The sequence below is a fragment of the Petaurus breviceps genome, unplaced genomic scaffold (genome assembly GCF_028583685.1).
Source record: "Petaurus breviceps papuanus isolate PSGF00001 unplaced genomic scaffold, PetGlider_PUasm1.0 213, whole genome shotgun sequence".
Taxonomy (NCBI): domain Eukaryota; kingdom Metazoa; phylum Chordata; class Mammalia; order Diprotodontia; family Petauridae; genus Petaurus; species Petaurus breviceps.
Genome location: NW_027185860.1, coordinates 7,171,803 through 7,184,607, shown reverse-complemented (window position 1 = coordinate 7,184,607; position 12,805 = coordinate 7,171,803).

The window sequence follows — 12,805 nt, the reverse complement described above, 5'->3', positions numbered from 1 at the left end:
AGAGAGAGAGAGAGAGAGAGAGAGAGAGAGAGAGAGAGAGAGAGAGACAGAGAGAGAGAGACAGAGAATAACAGAGAGGGAGAGTCAGAAACACAGCAGAGAGCATAATTTTTAGGGCAATCTCAAAGAGGAAACCAGATTAAATATGTTGTAGATAGAATTAGAAAAAAGTTATGACTTTGGAAACTAATCTTTGCATTAAAATTTGTTACTAAAATTTAAAGTAGTTTGAGATAAATATCTAAGATTAAGTGCCATTTCCAACTAAACAAATGATTGAAAGGCAAAAACACCTTCAAAATAGTACTTTGTGATATCAAAAGCAACCTAAAATTTTTAAAATCTTAATGAATAAGATAAGCACAAATTTAAACAAGTCTTAATTTTCATGCCATGTTCATCAAGGTATCAACGATGTTAAAAAGTGGAAAAAATATTCACAGGTCAGGTATGGGTAGATAGATACCTTAATTCTGGAAAACAATTTGCCTTTGATATAGAGATGCTACTACTTTGAAAGAGGCTATTGAACTTCAAAACAAAATTACTTGAGTACAAAAATTCTCATAGGAGAATTATTGGCAATAACAAAATGAAACTTCAAACAATATAGGGGTCAACAATTGTAGAATAGCTGCAGAATTTCTGTTATGTGAATGTATCAGGAGATTGTTGGATCATAAGAAATAGTGAATATGAAGAATTTGGAGAAACATTTTAATATGTGTATGAAATAATGCAAAGTAAAGAAGGTAGAGCCAGAAGTATAATGGAAGCAATATCAATGAATATATGAATTAAGGCAAAAGAAGAGGCTACACAATTGGTTGATAAAATACTAATATTATACCTCCAAAACAAACAAAAAACCTCCTTTCTGTTAATGATCAATAACTTCTCTCTTCTTTTTGGGATGTACTTTGCAAAAATTGTTATTGGGAAGCATATGTTATATAAAAATAAGATCTATTAATCTCAGAAATATTTTTTTTTTAATCAGCCCTGACATGCTGAAGAATTTCAGTCATTGGAAATAGTCATTCATTACTGTGTATTTTCAGAGGAATGATTATTTGTGAGTCAAATAAATTGTGCAGATTAGTAGTATCAAAATGAAAGATCACAGGGAAAAAATATTTCTCAAAATATGACAGTGAATGATTTGTTAAGGTCTGATTTGCAGCATAAGGATGATTGCAAATCTCTTGGTTGGGGAATAAAAGTCAGAATTTTTCAGTCCATGAAGTTATCCTTGTTTTATTATAATGAGATTTCCTCTCCCCTGGTGGTTATAATTATTTTTTTTTCTTTTAGGAGTACAATTGGGGTTAAGCAAATTGCCCAAGGTCACATGGCTAGTTTTTGTGTTAAGTGTTCAATGCCAGATTTGAACTCAGGTGCTCCTGACTCCAAGGCTGGTGCTCTCTTCACTGCCACCTAGAAACCCTAGCTATCCTTTTTAAGAATACAAAAATATAAAAAACAAATGCAAATAAACACACCTTTATTATAATTAATTTTTCAAAAAAATATAATAAGAAATGTCATTAATTTTCCCCAAACTTTTTATAAATGTTAATGTTGCCCTGCAAAGAAAACTATAAATTCTGTTTCCTTTGTGGAATTTGAGATCTTAAGAAAAAGGAAGACAAGTTGACCTACTGTTATCTATGAAAAATTGACTTCACTGTATTTTTCAATAACACCTTATCTTGTTAAAAAAAATTCCAATGAAGGCATTACTAGGTGGTGCAATGAATATATCCCCAGCCCTCAAGTCAGGAGGACCTGAGTTCAAATCTGGCCTCAGACACTTAACACAAAAATTAGCCATGTGACCTTGGGCAACTCACTTAACCCCAATTGCCCATCAAAACAAAGCAAAAAAAAATCCAATGAGATCTTCATCAGACAGTGTTACTACCTTCAGAATTTACTTTGCAACTGATGTCAAAGCTCTTGACATTGCTACATGGATAAATAAACAAGAAACCATCAAATGACCTTCTGTTCTAATGGTTTCTTTTATCAGATGCTAAAATTCAGTTTAGTGTCCTAAAGGAATATGACTTGATTTGAAATATTTGAAATGAAATGATCATATTTTTAAAGCATGTCCTCAGTGTATCATACACTTTGGTTCATTGTGGAAACTAACTTTAAAGAAGCTTTTCTCCAAATAAGTCAGCTTCTTTACACATACTCACATATTACAGATAGATAAATGATAAATATTGTCACCTTTTCTGTTAGCAGTGCATATATATGCATATATATGTGTGCATATTCACATACATGTATATGTGTACATAACCACATAAATGTATTTATGTACAATCATGTGTATGTACATGCACATAGTCATAGTAAAAGTAACTATATGTGCAAATATTCACATAAATGCAATGCAATTAAGTAAAAATGTGATAAACTAGTATTCCTTTTTAAATTTTAGAAAAGCAATATGCAGATCTGTACTGAAAAAAAATCAGGGTCTTTCTTCAATCAAATATTTATGCACTATCATTTAAAAATAACAAACAAATAAAATAATAAAAATGCAAATGGTCTAGGTAGAATCACTTCTACTGTAAATATATATGCTCTATGTCTAATGTATGAGTTCAAAAACCTCAGACAAAAGAAGTGAGAGAAGAAAATGAAAAACATCACAGTGCTAGAGTATTTAGCTTTACATAAACCTTCAGGTTTAATTTGACCAATTGAAAAGGGAAAATTCTAAAATTCAATTGATAGCCCTATCATCTATTTTATTTAAATTATTGTTAGATTTATCTTATTCTGACGGAGTAGCTTTGAGGTGCCCTGCTAATGTATTTTATTGTCTATTTACTCCGGTAACCTTTTCTTTTATTTAAAGATTGGATGCTATGCCACTTTGTGCATATTCAGTATTGATGTTAATTCATTGTCTATTATACTTTTAGCACAATGTAGCTTCCCTGTTTATTCTTTAAGTAATTATACTTTTGCATTTGCTTCATCTGCAATCATAATTGCTATCACTGTTTTTATTTTTAAACTTTGCTGATTCAGCTTCAGGACCTTGTTTTAACTGTGGCTTTCTGTTTGAAATGTTTCTCTTGTAATTGATATATTATTGGATTCTGGTTTCTAATCCATTGCCCTATTCACTTAGATTTTATAACAGAGTTCATCCCATTTATATTCACAGTTATGATTACTAATTGCATATTTCCTTCCTTATTATTTTATTTAACCTTCTCTTTTATTAATCTGTCCCGTCTAAAAATCTGTTTAGTTATTGATCACCATTTTCCTTAAATTGCCCATCCTTGTATTATTCTTCTCTTCTTTCTCTTAGTCCCTTTCCCTCCTACTTCCTCGTGAGCAAGATTAATTTCTGAACTCAACAGTACATCTTTATATAATCATCTCTTTGAACCAGTTCATATGAGATTGAGTTTCAAACATTACCCACTACCTTCCATTTTCTCTCTCCACTTTAAAATCAGTTCTTCATGTGTCTCTTTTATGTATGTGTCTATTTTATGTGAGATAATTTTTTCCCCATTCTTCCTCTCCCTTTCCCCTTCTCCCAGTGCATCTCCTTTTTTCATTCTTTCATTTTTGGAGATCATTCCAGTATAATAGATTCAAACCAATGTCCTCTATCTGGTTAAACTCATTCTAATTGTTATAATGGTGAAAATATTGGGGGTTTTATTAATAATATTCGAATATAGGAATGTAAATAATTTAAGTTTATTAAATCCCTTATGATTTAACTTTTCTGTTTACATTTTAAAATTTCTATTAAGTCTTGTGTTTGAATATTATTTTCCATTTTTCCGTCAGGAAGGCTTCAAAGTCCTCTACTTCACAAAATGATTTTTTCCCTGTTAGGTTATAGTTAGTTTCGATGTGTACATTTTTCTTATTTACAATCCTAGCTCCTTCACCAACAAAACTACCATCTTCCAATTTTTCACTAAGATATAATGATAGATAGTAACTATCATATAATCTTTGCTGTGATTCCATGATATTTGAATGATTTCTTTCTAGCTACTTCAAGTATTTTTTCCTTCATCTAAGAGGTCTGGAATTTGTTTATAATATTCCTGAAATTTTTCTTTTTGGGATCTCTATCAAGAGGTGACAGATTAATTCTTTTAATTTCTTCTTTACCTTCTTGTCCTAAGGATATCTGAGCATTTTTCCTTTACAGTTTCTTGAAATATTATATCTAGGCTCTTTTTATATTGGTATTGGCTTTGAAATACCCCATAAGTCCTAAATTGTCTTTCTTATGTTTTCTAAGTCAATTATTTAAATCATATATTTAAAATTTTCTTTTATCTTCTAGTCTTTGAATTTTTGTTTTTATTTTACTTTAAAATTATTTTTGTGTTTCTTGATGTCTTATGTAATAATTAGTTTTATCTTGGCCTATTCTAATTTCTATGGAATTATTTTCTTCAGTAGGATTTTGTGCCCTTTTTTGGCCAAAATCTTAATTTTTTTTAGCTTTTATGCTTAGTTCTTCTATGAATTATTGTTAGATTTAGGTTCAATATGCGTTTTATTTTGAGGCTTAGTTTGTAGATGGTTTCAAGTCAGTTTCCCACAAGAAAGTGACTTAAATTCCCCAGATAGCAGTATATATGTGTGTGTGTGTTTGTGTGTGTATGTATGTGCATATGTGTGTATGTATATATGTATAATTATTATTATTATTAAAGCAAGAGAAGATGCTACAAAACCATGGTTGATTAAATGTTAATATTATGCTTCCAAAACAACAACAAAAAAGGCTCCTTTCTGTTCATAATCAATAATTTTCCTCTTCCTTTTGGAATGTAATTTGCAAAAAATGTTATTGGGAATCATATGCTCAGACTTGTTGGGTAGGTGATCCTTGGTTGTAATCTGAGCTGTTTTGCCTTGCAAAAAATTGTATTCCACTGTAGATCTTTCAGTGTAGAGGCTGCCAAATCCTATGAGATCCTCACTGTGGTAACTCGATATTTGAATTGTTACTTTCTGGCCACTTGAATTATTTTCTCTTTTACCTGTTAGTTCTTGAGTTTGGCCACAACATTTCGAGAACTTTTCAGTTTGCAATCTGTTTCAGGAGGTGTCTTGTGGATTCTCTCAATTTCTATTTTACCCATCAGTTCTAGTATCTCAGGGCAGTTTTCCTTAATGATCTCTTGGAGAATGTTATCCAGGCTCATTTTTTTCATCATGATTTTCTGGTAGGCCTATGAATCTCAGCTTATCTCTCCTGGATCTGTTTTCCAGGTCAGTTGTTTTCCCATTGACATATTGTAGCTCTTTTTTTCTAATTTTTTGTTCTCAATATTGTGTTTGACTAATTCTTAGTTCCTCATAGAGTTATTTTCTTCAATCTGGTTGATTCCAGTTTTTAGTGAATTATTTTCCTCAGTTAGTTTTTGGAGCTCCTTTTCCGTATCACACACTTTTCTTTTTAAGGAGCTGTTGTCTTCATTATAATGTCTTTCTAATTTTGCAATTTTGATTTTAAAAGAATTATTCATTTTGTCTTCTATCTCTCTCATTTTGTTTTCAAAGTTCCTTCTGAGCCATCTAGGAAAAATTTACTGTGCTTGGAACCAATTCCCTGTTGATGCTTCAGTTGTGGATTTGGAGTCAACATTGTCTCCCTCTGAGTTTGGTTCCTCCTTCTGAAGATATTAGGACTGCAGAGTCTTTGTAGTCTGCTTTCTACCCATTTTGAGCCAGAGCCCTAGCCATGCCCTTCCTGTAGGTTTCCCAAGCCTTTAGTGTTTAGGGTTTTTCCCTGGGGAAATAATTACTATGTTTTCAGGGTCAGAGGGGGAGGTTAGAGCTGCTGGTGTTCACTCTGCCACCCTGGTCCTTGGAGGTCTTGATTTTTTTTGTTATTGCCTTTTAAATGGCAATTGGGTTTAAGTAACTTGCCCAAAGTTGCACAGCTAGGTTTTTTGTTTTTTTTTTTGTGGTTGTTAAGTGTCTGAGAATGGAACCAAACTTGGGCCCTCCTTACTCCGGGTCTGACGCTTTACTCACTGCACCACCTAGCCATCCCAATGGATATTTTTAAAATTTCTGGGCTGTGGAGTTGTAGACCCAGGAGTATTTACTGTCCCGTACAAGGGCCCTGCATTTGATGCTTACCTTGCTCTTTCCAGTCCCAGCCCTTTGGTCATAGGCCTGGTAATTGCCCTTGTGGATGGTGGGAGTTGCCCTCCTCATTGATCAGGGCTCATCCCAGCCTGCCTCTGTGCCACACCATCCCAGCCTTTCTTTGCTTGCCTTGCAATCCCTGCCTGCCTCTCTCTGCACCACCTTCTGTTCTTTAACAACGGCTTAATTTGAACTAGGGGCTAAGGATATCTCATTTTAGCAATACTAAAGGAACTTAAAATTTCATTACTATTACACAAAGTCACATTCTGTGATATCCATTTGATAACAAAGACATATCACAGTTTATTCTTATATCCTAATGTTTCGATTTTGAATTGATTTTTAAGGCAAAGTCCCTGGGAAAGGCTATTAAACTATTTTGTATTTTCATTCAATTTTTTGACCTTGATGATACAGCTTTTTGAACAGGCAGTCCTTCATGCTCTCTGGGCAAATTTTAGTGCATATTTTTCTACTTATTTTGGGCCATTTATCATGTTAGTGATAAGGTAATCATTGAATTGCTATTCCTCTCATTTCATCAGTTTTATGAATAATCAAAGAGTCATATTCTTGGGAATACAGTTCAATGAAGTAGAGATTTTTAGATTTCATTTTGACCAAATATTGGTTGTCTGTTTATACCACAAACTACAAATAATATACACAACAAAATCTTGTATTTTTACAAGTACACTAGAAGTGTAGTAGCAAATACAATCTGTTGTAGAAATGATCTTTCACAGCTTTCCTCTTATTTTTTTTTTCATATTTTCATGAAGGAGACCAATAATATATAAATGGGTTAGGGTCAAAATTAATTCAGAGATTTTTCTCATTAATGATAATTATTCAAATGTTTCCTTTGTTTCATTATATTCCATTATTTTTTTAATCTATTAAGTCAATTGTAATGGAAACATGAGAAAAAAACATGAAAGAATAAAAAAAAGAAATATTTATTATTACATATATTTAGATGAGAATAGTTAGTCCACTAGAAAATGAGTCACTCATTTAGTCCAATATTATAAGAACTACCAATACATAACAATTTTGACAGACTGAGGCAAGGGAGAGTTCTCATTTTATATTTTAGCATGATAAATGTTTATATCCTTGTGAGACAATCTTTTATGTAAATCGTGAAACTCAAAGAGAATAAAAATATAGTTTATCTAAAGGGAGACATTCCAACAAATGTTGCCAAACCCTGTTTTGCAATATGAAGTGCATAAAATGTTAATCAAGAACATTTACTTCAAAATGAAATGCTGAATTTTAAGTGAAAAATCTTGGGTTTGAATGCTGAAGTCTGTTATTTGATCCTTTTATCACACTGACAAAACTTTTAACCTTATAAGTATTCATTTTCCTCATCTGCAAAAAAAAGTGGGTTACACTAGATGTCCTCAAATTTCACTACCATCTTAAGCATAGTCAGAAGAGTTCTTCAATAAGTATTATTGATAACTTTTTTATAGCCTTACAGTTATATTTCCTCCAGAAAATATTAAAACACCTTGGAAAATACTGCTGATGCATTGGGTCCTCTATGGAACACTATCAGAATATAAGGACAGGTTGAAACTTGGTCCAGTGGAGAGAGTGCTCAAATCAAATAGATGTAAACATCAGGATGAAATGATATTTGTTATGACTTCATTCCGGTAACAAAAGTGTCTTTTAAAAACAGCTACAGTAAAAAAAATAATGAAATAAAGAAAATGTGCTCCTTTTTTTCCATTTAAAGACATGAGAACCATGGATGCTTGAAAAAAAGTAAGGAAATAGAAAATTAGGATAATATTGGAAGTATAAAATAATATAATGATTGTTAATGAAGTGTCTTTGAAAAGAAAAAAATAATATTGATGATATATACAGGATTTATAGTCTAACTTTTGCACTTTTCTATTGACTTAGATATCTAATTAGTTCCGCTTCTAGGACAATTTAAAAATATATATTAAATAGTTAAAGAGAAATTAAGACCAAGAGAGGTTTTTTTTTTTTAAATCAAGAAGAAGTCTTTGGTTTCCATACTCTCTGTTATTTTTTATGTTTTCATAGCCCATTCTGGCCTTAATATATTCTTTTTTCTCATGCAAAAAACCCTTATGAACTATAAAGTTTAATTTGAATTGTATGCATTTTTCAACTTCTTTATTTCACTGATTTTTCTTTAGCAGTTGAAATCTTTCTGTGATGTTTGACAGTGAGATGCATGTTATCTGTAATTTAATACCATTTGCATATGTGTGCTAGTGGCAGTGAAGTCATATCTATATTCAGTGGCAAAAAAAAAATGTAGCCCTTGGGAACTATTCCATTAGCATACAAGAACGATGTGTCATAGACAACCATGTGCTTAATGAATTGTGTTCTCTGCTTTGCACTTGAAATGCTTTTGTATAGGACCTATACAAATTTGTGAGGTGAGAGGTGGCAGTTTAAAATGCTCTCTGCAACTGAAGGAATGAAAATAATCAGTTAAAGAGAAGGCTAGGCATATATGTTAGAGGCATAGCTTAAAGAAGACTTAGGAGAATTTTACAACCTTCATTCAAGATTTATGTTTCTTTATTTTTTATTTTTTGGTCTTTATTAATTTGTTTACTTTTAGTTTACAAGATTCAGTTCCACAATTCCTTGAGTCGAAATTTTCTCTCCCTCCCTCCACTTCTCCCCACCTCATAACTGCATACAATCAAGTATAGGATGTTCAAATGCTTTCACATTAGACATTAATCAGGTTATGAAGAAGGATGGCATCAGACTGAATGAACAAAGGGAAAGAGGAAACAAAACCAAACAAAAAAAGAAAAAGTATTTCTAATTTAGTATTTACTGGGGGATTTTCAATTTGTTCTTTTTCTAGCTTTTTCCCATTGCATTCCCAATTCATTGACCTCCTTTTCCTTAACTTATTCATGTATGCACTCAGTGAAATAAAACTTCCTCTAAGAACTGGCTTCGCTACATCCCACAAATGTTGGTATCTTATCTTATTATTGTCATTCATTTGAATGAAGTTACTTATTGTTTCTTTAATTTCTTGTTTGACCCACCCATTCTATAGGATTCAATTTTTAATTTCCAATTAGATTTTAGTCTATCTTTCCATGACCTTTTCCTGCATATGATTTTTATTGCATCACAATCCGAGAAGCATTCATTTAATATTTCTGCTTTTCTGCACTCAATTGTGAGACTTTTATGCCCTAGTACATAGTAGATTTTTGGGTATAAAACACTGAGAATAAAGTATATTCCTTTTTATCTCCATTCAGTTTTCTCCAGAGATCTATCATACCTACACTCCCTAAAATTTTATTCCCCTCTTAAACTTGTTTCTTATTTATTTTGAGCTTGGATTTATCAAGTTCAGAGAGGGTAAATTAAGGTTCCCTACTAGTATAATTTTACTATCCATTTCTTCCTCTAATTCCCTTATGTTCTTCTCTAGAAATCTGAATGCTACACCACTTGGTGCATATATGTTAAGTAATGATATCACTTCATTCTCAATGGTGTTTTAGCAGGACAAAGTTCCTTGCTTATCTCTTTTAATTAGAACTATTTTGCTTTTGCTTTATCTGAGATAAGGATTGCTACCCCAGTTTTTTTTTGTTTGTTTTTACTTTGGCTGAGGCATAATATATTTTACTCCAGTTTTTTACCTTTACCCTTTGTTTCAAACATGTTTCTTGTAGATAGCATATTGTAGGATTATGGTTTTTACTCCATTCTGCTATCCTCCTCTGTTTTTTGGGAGAGTTTATCCCATTCACATTCACAGTAATGATTATTATCTGTCTCTTTACCTCTATCCTATTCCCTCCCCTGCTTATGTTTTTGTTTCTTCCTTCTCTTTTCCCCTCCTCAAAGGTTTTCCTTTTAACCACCACCTCACTCATCTTTCCCTCACTGTGACCCCCCCTTCTTTACCTAACCTCTCACCTTACAACTATTTCCCTCCCTTCTAATCCCCCCTTTTTGTCCCCCACCTTGCCCTCTGTAATGAAAATGCAAATTTAAAGATCTTCCCTTCCCCTAGGCTAAAGTGCACCTGGAGCCTGGGGTGGGAGGCTTGTTTTTCAGTAGATACTTTGTGATTGGCCATAGTGTAAATAAGGTTGTTACATTCTCTGAGCCAGGAGAAGGCTATATAAGCCCAGATGTGTAGCTTTGTTTTGGGGCTCACCTTGAGAAGTGTTTTGTGATTTGTTCAGATGACAATTTGGGAAGCTGTTGCTGAGAGTCCCCCAGCTTTAAAAAACCCAGATGTTGAAACCCAGATGTTGATTTGGTATGGATGTAATGGTTGGACAGTTTGGAAACTGTCTACTTGATCTGTTTCTCTGTCTTGATCATTCTGTCTGTATATTCTGGAGTTCAGGGTGCTGACCATTTTCCCCTGAACTAGGTGAATGATACATATTTGCCTGATTAAACCAAGCTTGTTAACCCATTTTGTGTTGCTTTCCTCTATCAAAGCAGATCCAAGCACCTGTGTTGGCAGCAAACCCTGGGGACACTGGGGTGCTTGCTTCTACATCCTCCTACTGCCTATAGGACACAATAGATTTCTATACTTCTCAGGGTATGTTATTCTCCTTTTGACCCCAAACCAGTGAGAGTAAATTTAATAGAGTGCTCCTCTCCCACCCTCCTTTCCTCTATTTAATAAGTTTTTGCATCTTTTCATGTTAGAATCTTAAACTTAACTGATTATGTTGTTCCCTCTTTGAATCAGAAACAGTGAGAATATTGTTCAAATTATGCTCCTCTCCCTCTTTCCTTCCCCTATAATATAGTGTGGTTTTATGCCTCTTCATATGGAATAATTTACCTTTTTCTCTCTCCTCCTTTCCGTTTAACCCATCATTGTACTTTTTACCCTTTTAATAAGTTTTTTTTTAATCATCATATTAGTTCATTTATAACTACACCCTTTATATATGTATAACCCTTTTAAAGGTCATGATAATCTTATAAATTTCTATATTGACAGTTATCAGCTTGTCATAAAGTGATATAAACATTTTGCTCTTATTTCATCCCAAGTTATGTACATGTGTGTGGGTGTGCATATGTATATGTGTGTGTGTATGAGTGTTTGTTTTCCTTGTTTGCCTTTTTTACATCTTCCTTCAATCTTACAATTGGTTATCAAATTTTACATTGAGCTGTGGCTTTTTCATCGGGAAAGTCTGGATATCCCTTATTTCATTAAATGACCATCTCTTTGCCTGAAATATTATGTTCAGTTTTGTCAGGTAGTTAATCCTTGGCTGCAGTCCTAGCTCTTTTGCCTTATGAAATATCAAATTCCAATCACTCTGATCTTTTAATGTAGAAGCTGCTAGTTCCTGTTTGATCCTGACTGTAGTTCCACAAAATTTGAATTGAATTTTTTTTGGCTGCTTGCAATATTTTCTCCTTAATCTTGTAATTCTCTAATTTAGCTACTATATTTCTTGGAATTTCCAATGTGGGATCTCTTTCAGGAGGAGCCCGGTGAATATATTAGATAACTATTTTCCCTTCTGATTCTAGGATTTCAGGACAGTTTTCTTTGACATTCTCTTGGAGAATTTTGTCCAGGCTGCTTTTTTCATCATGATTTTCTGGAAAAACAATAATTCTCAAGTTATCTCTCCTGGATCTGTTCTCCAGGTCAGTTGTTTTTCCAGTGAAATATTTTGCACTTTCTTACATTTTTTTCTATCTTCATGTTTTGTTTCATTGACTCTTGGTGCATCATAGAGTCCTGAGCTTTGATTTGACTGATTCTAATTTTAGTGAATTATTCTCTTTGGTTAGTTATTGAAGGTCCTTTTTAAGGGAAGTATTTTCTCCAATTTGTTCACTAATTTTAGTTTTTAAGGATTTTATTTCATTATGGAGACTTTTTTTTTCCAATATGGTGACTGTTGATTTCAATTCTCTACCTCCGTAATTTGCAGTTTAAAAAAAAATTTTGAGCTCCACCCAGAATGCTTTTGGACTTGAGACCAGTTCATATTTCCATCTGTGGTCTCAGGTGTGGACACAGGGTCCATGGTGTTTCCTGTAAGTGGTTCTTCTCGTTCAGAACAATAGGATTCTATTGTCTTTGGTGTCGCATTTGCAAGTTGTTTCTGGCCCATTTTAATTGCCTATTTCCTGTCCTTTAAAGTGGATTTCTGTTCCTGGGGTACAGAGAGCTCTGTTCCAGTCATGTCAGACTGGGAGTTAGGTACCTGTTTGTTGTCTTTGATATTAAATTTCCCTTAAGATGTTATATGCCTTCATATTGTAAATTTTAGATTATTCTCTCATTGTTTTCATTATCTTTTTAAAATGCTTTATTAAATACTGATTTACATCATTCATTTCAGGGAGATTTGAGTTACACATTTTCTCCCCGGTTTCCCCCTACCCACCTCCCCAAAATAACAGTCCCATAGGATGTCCCCTCCTCCAATCTGCTCTCTCCCATATTTTCTCCCATACCCATTTCTCCTTTTGCCCTATTCACGTGGAGGGTGAGATACCCTATTTAGTGTATATTTCACTCCCTATTCAAGCCAGATTTAATGGGAATAAGGTTGACCCATTCCCTTTTGCCTTCCTATTCTTC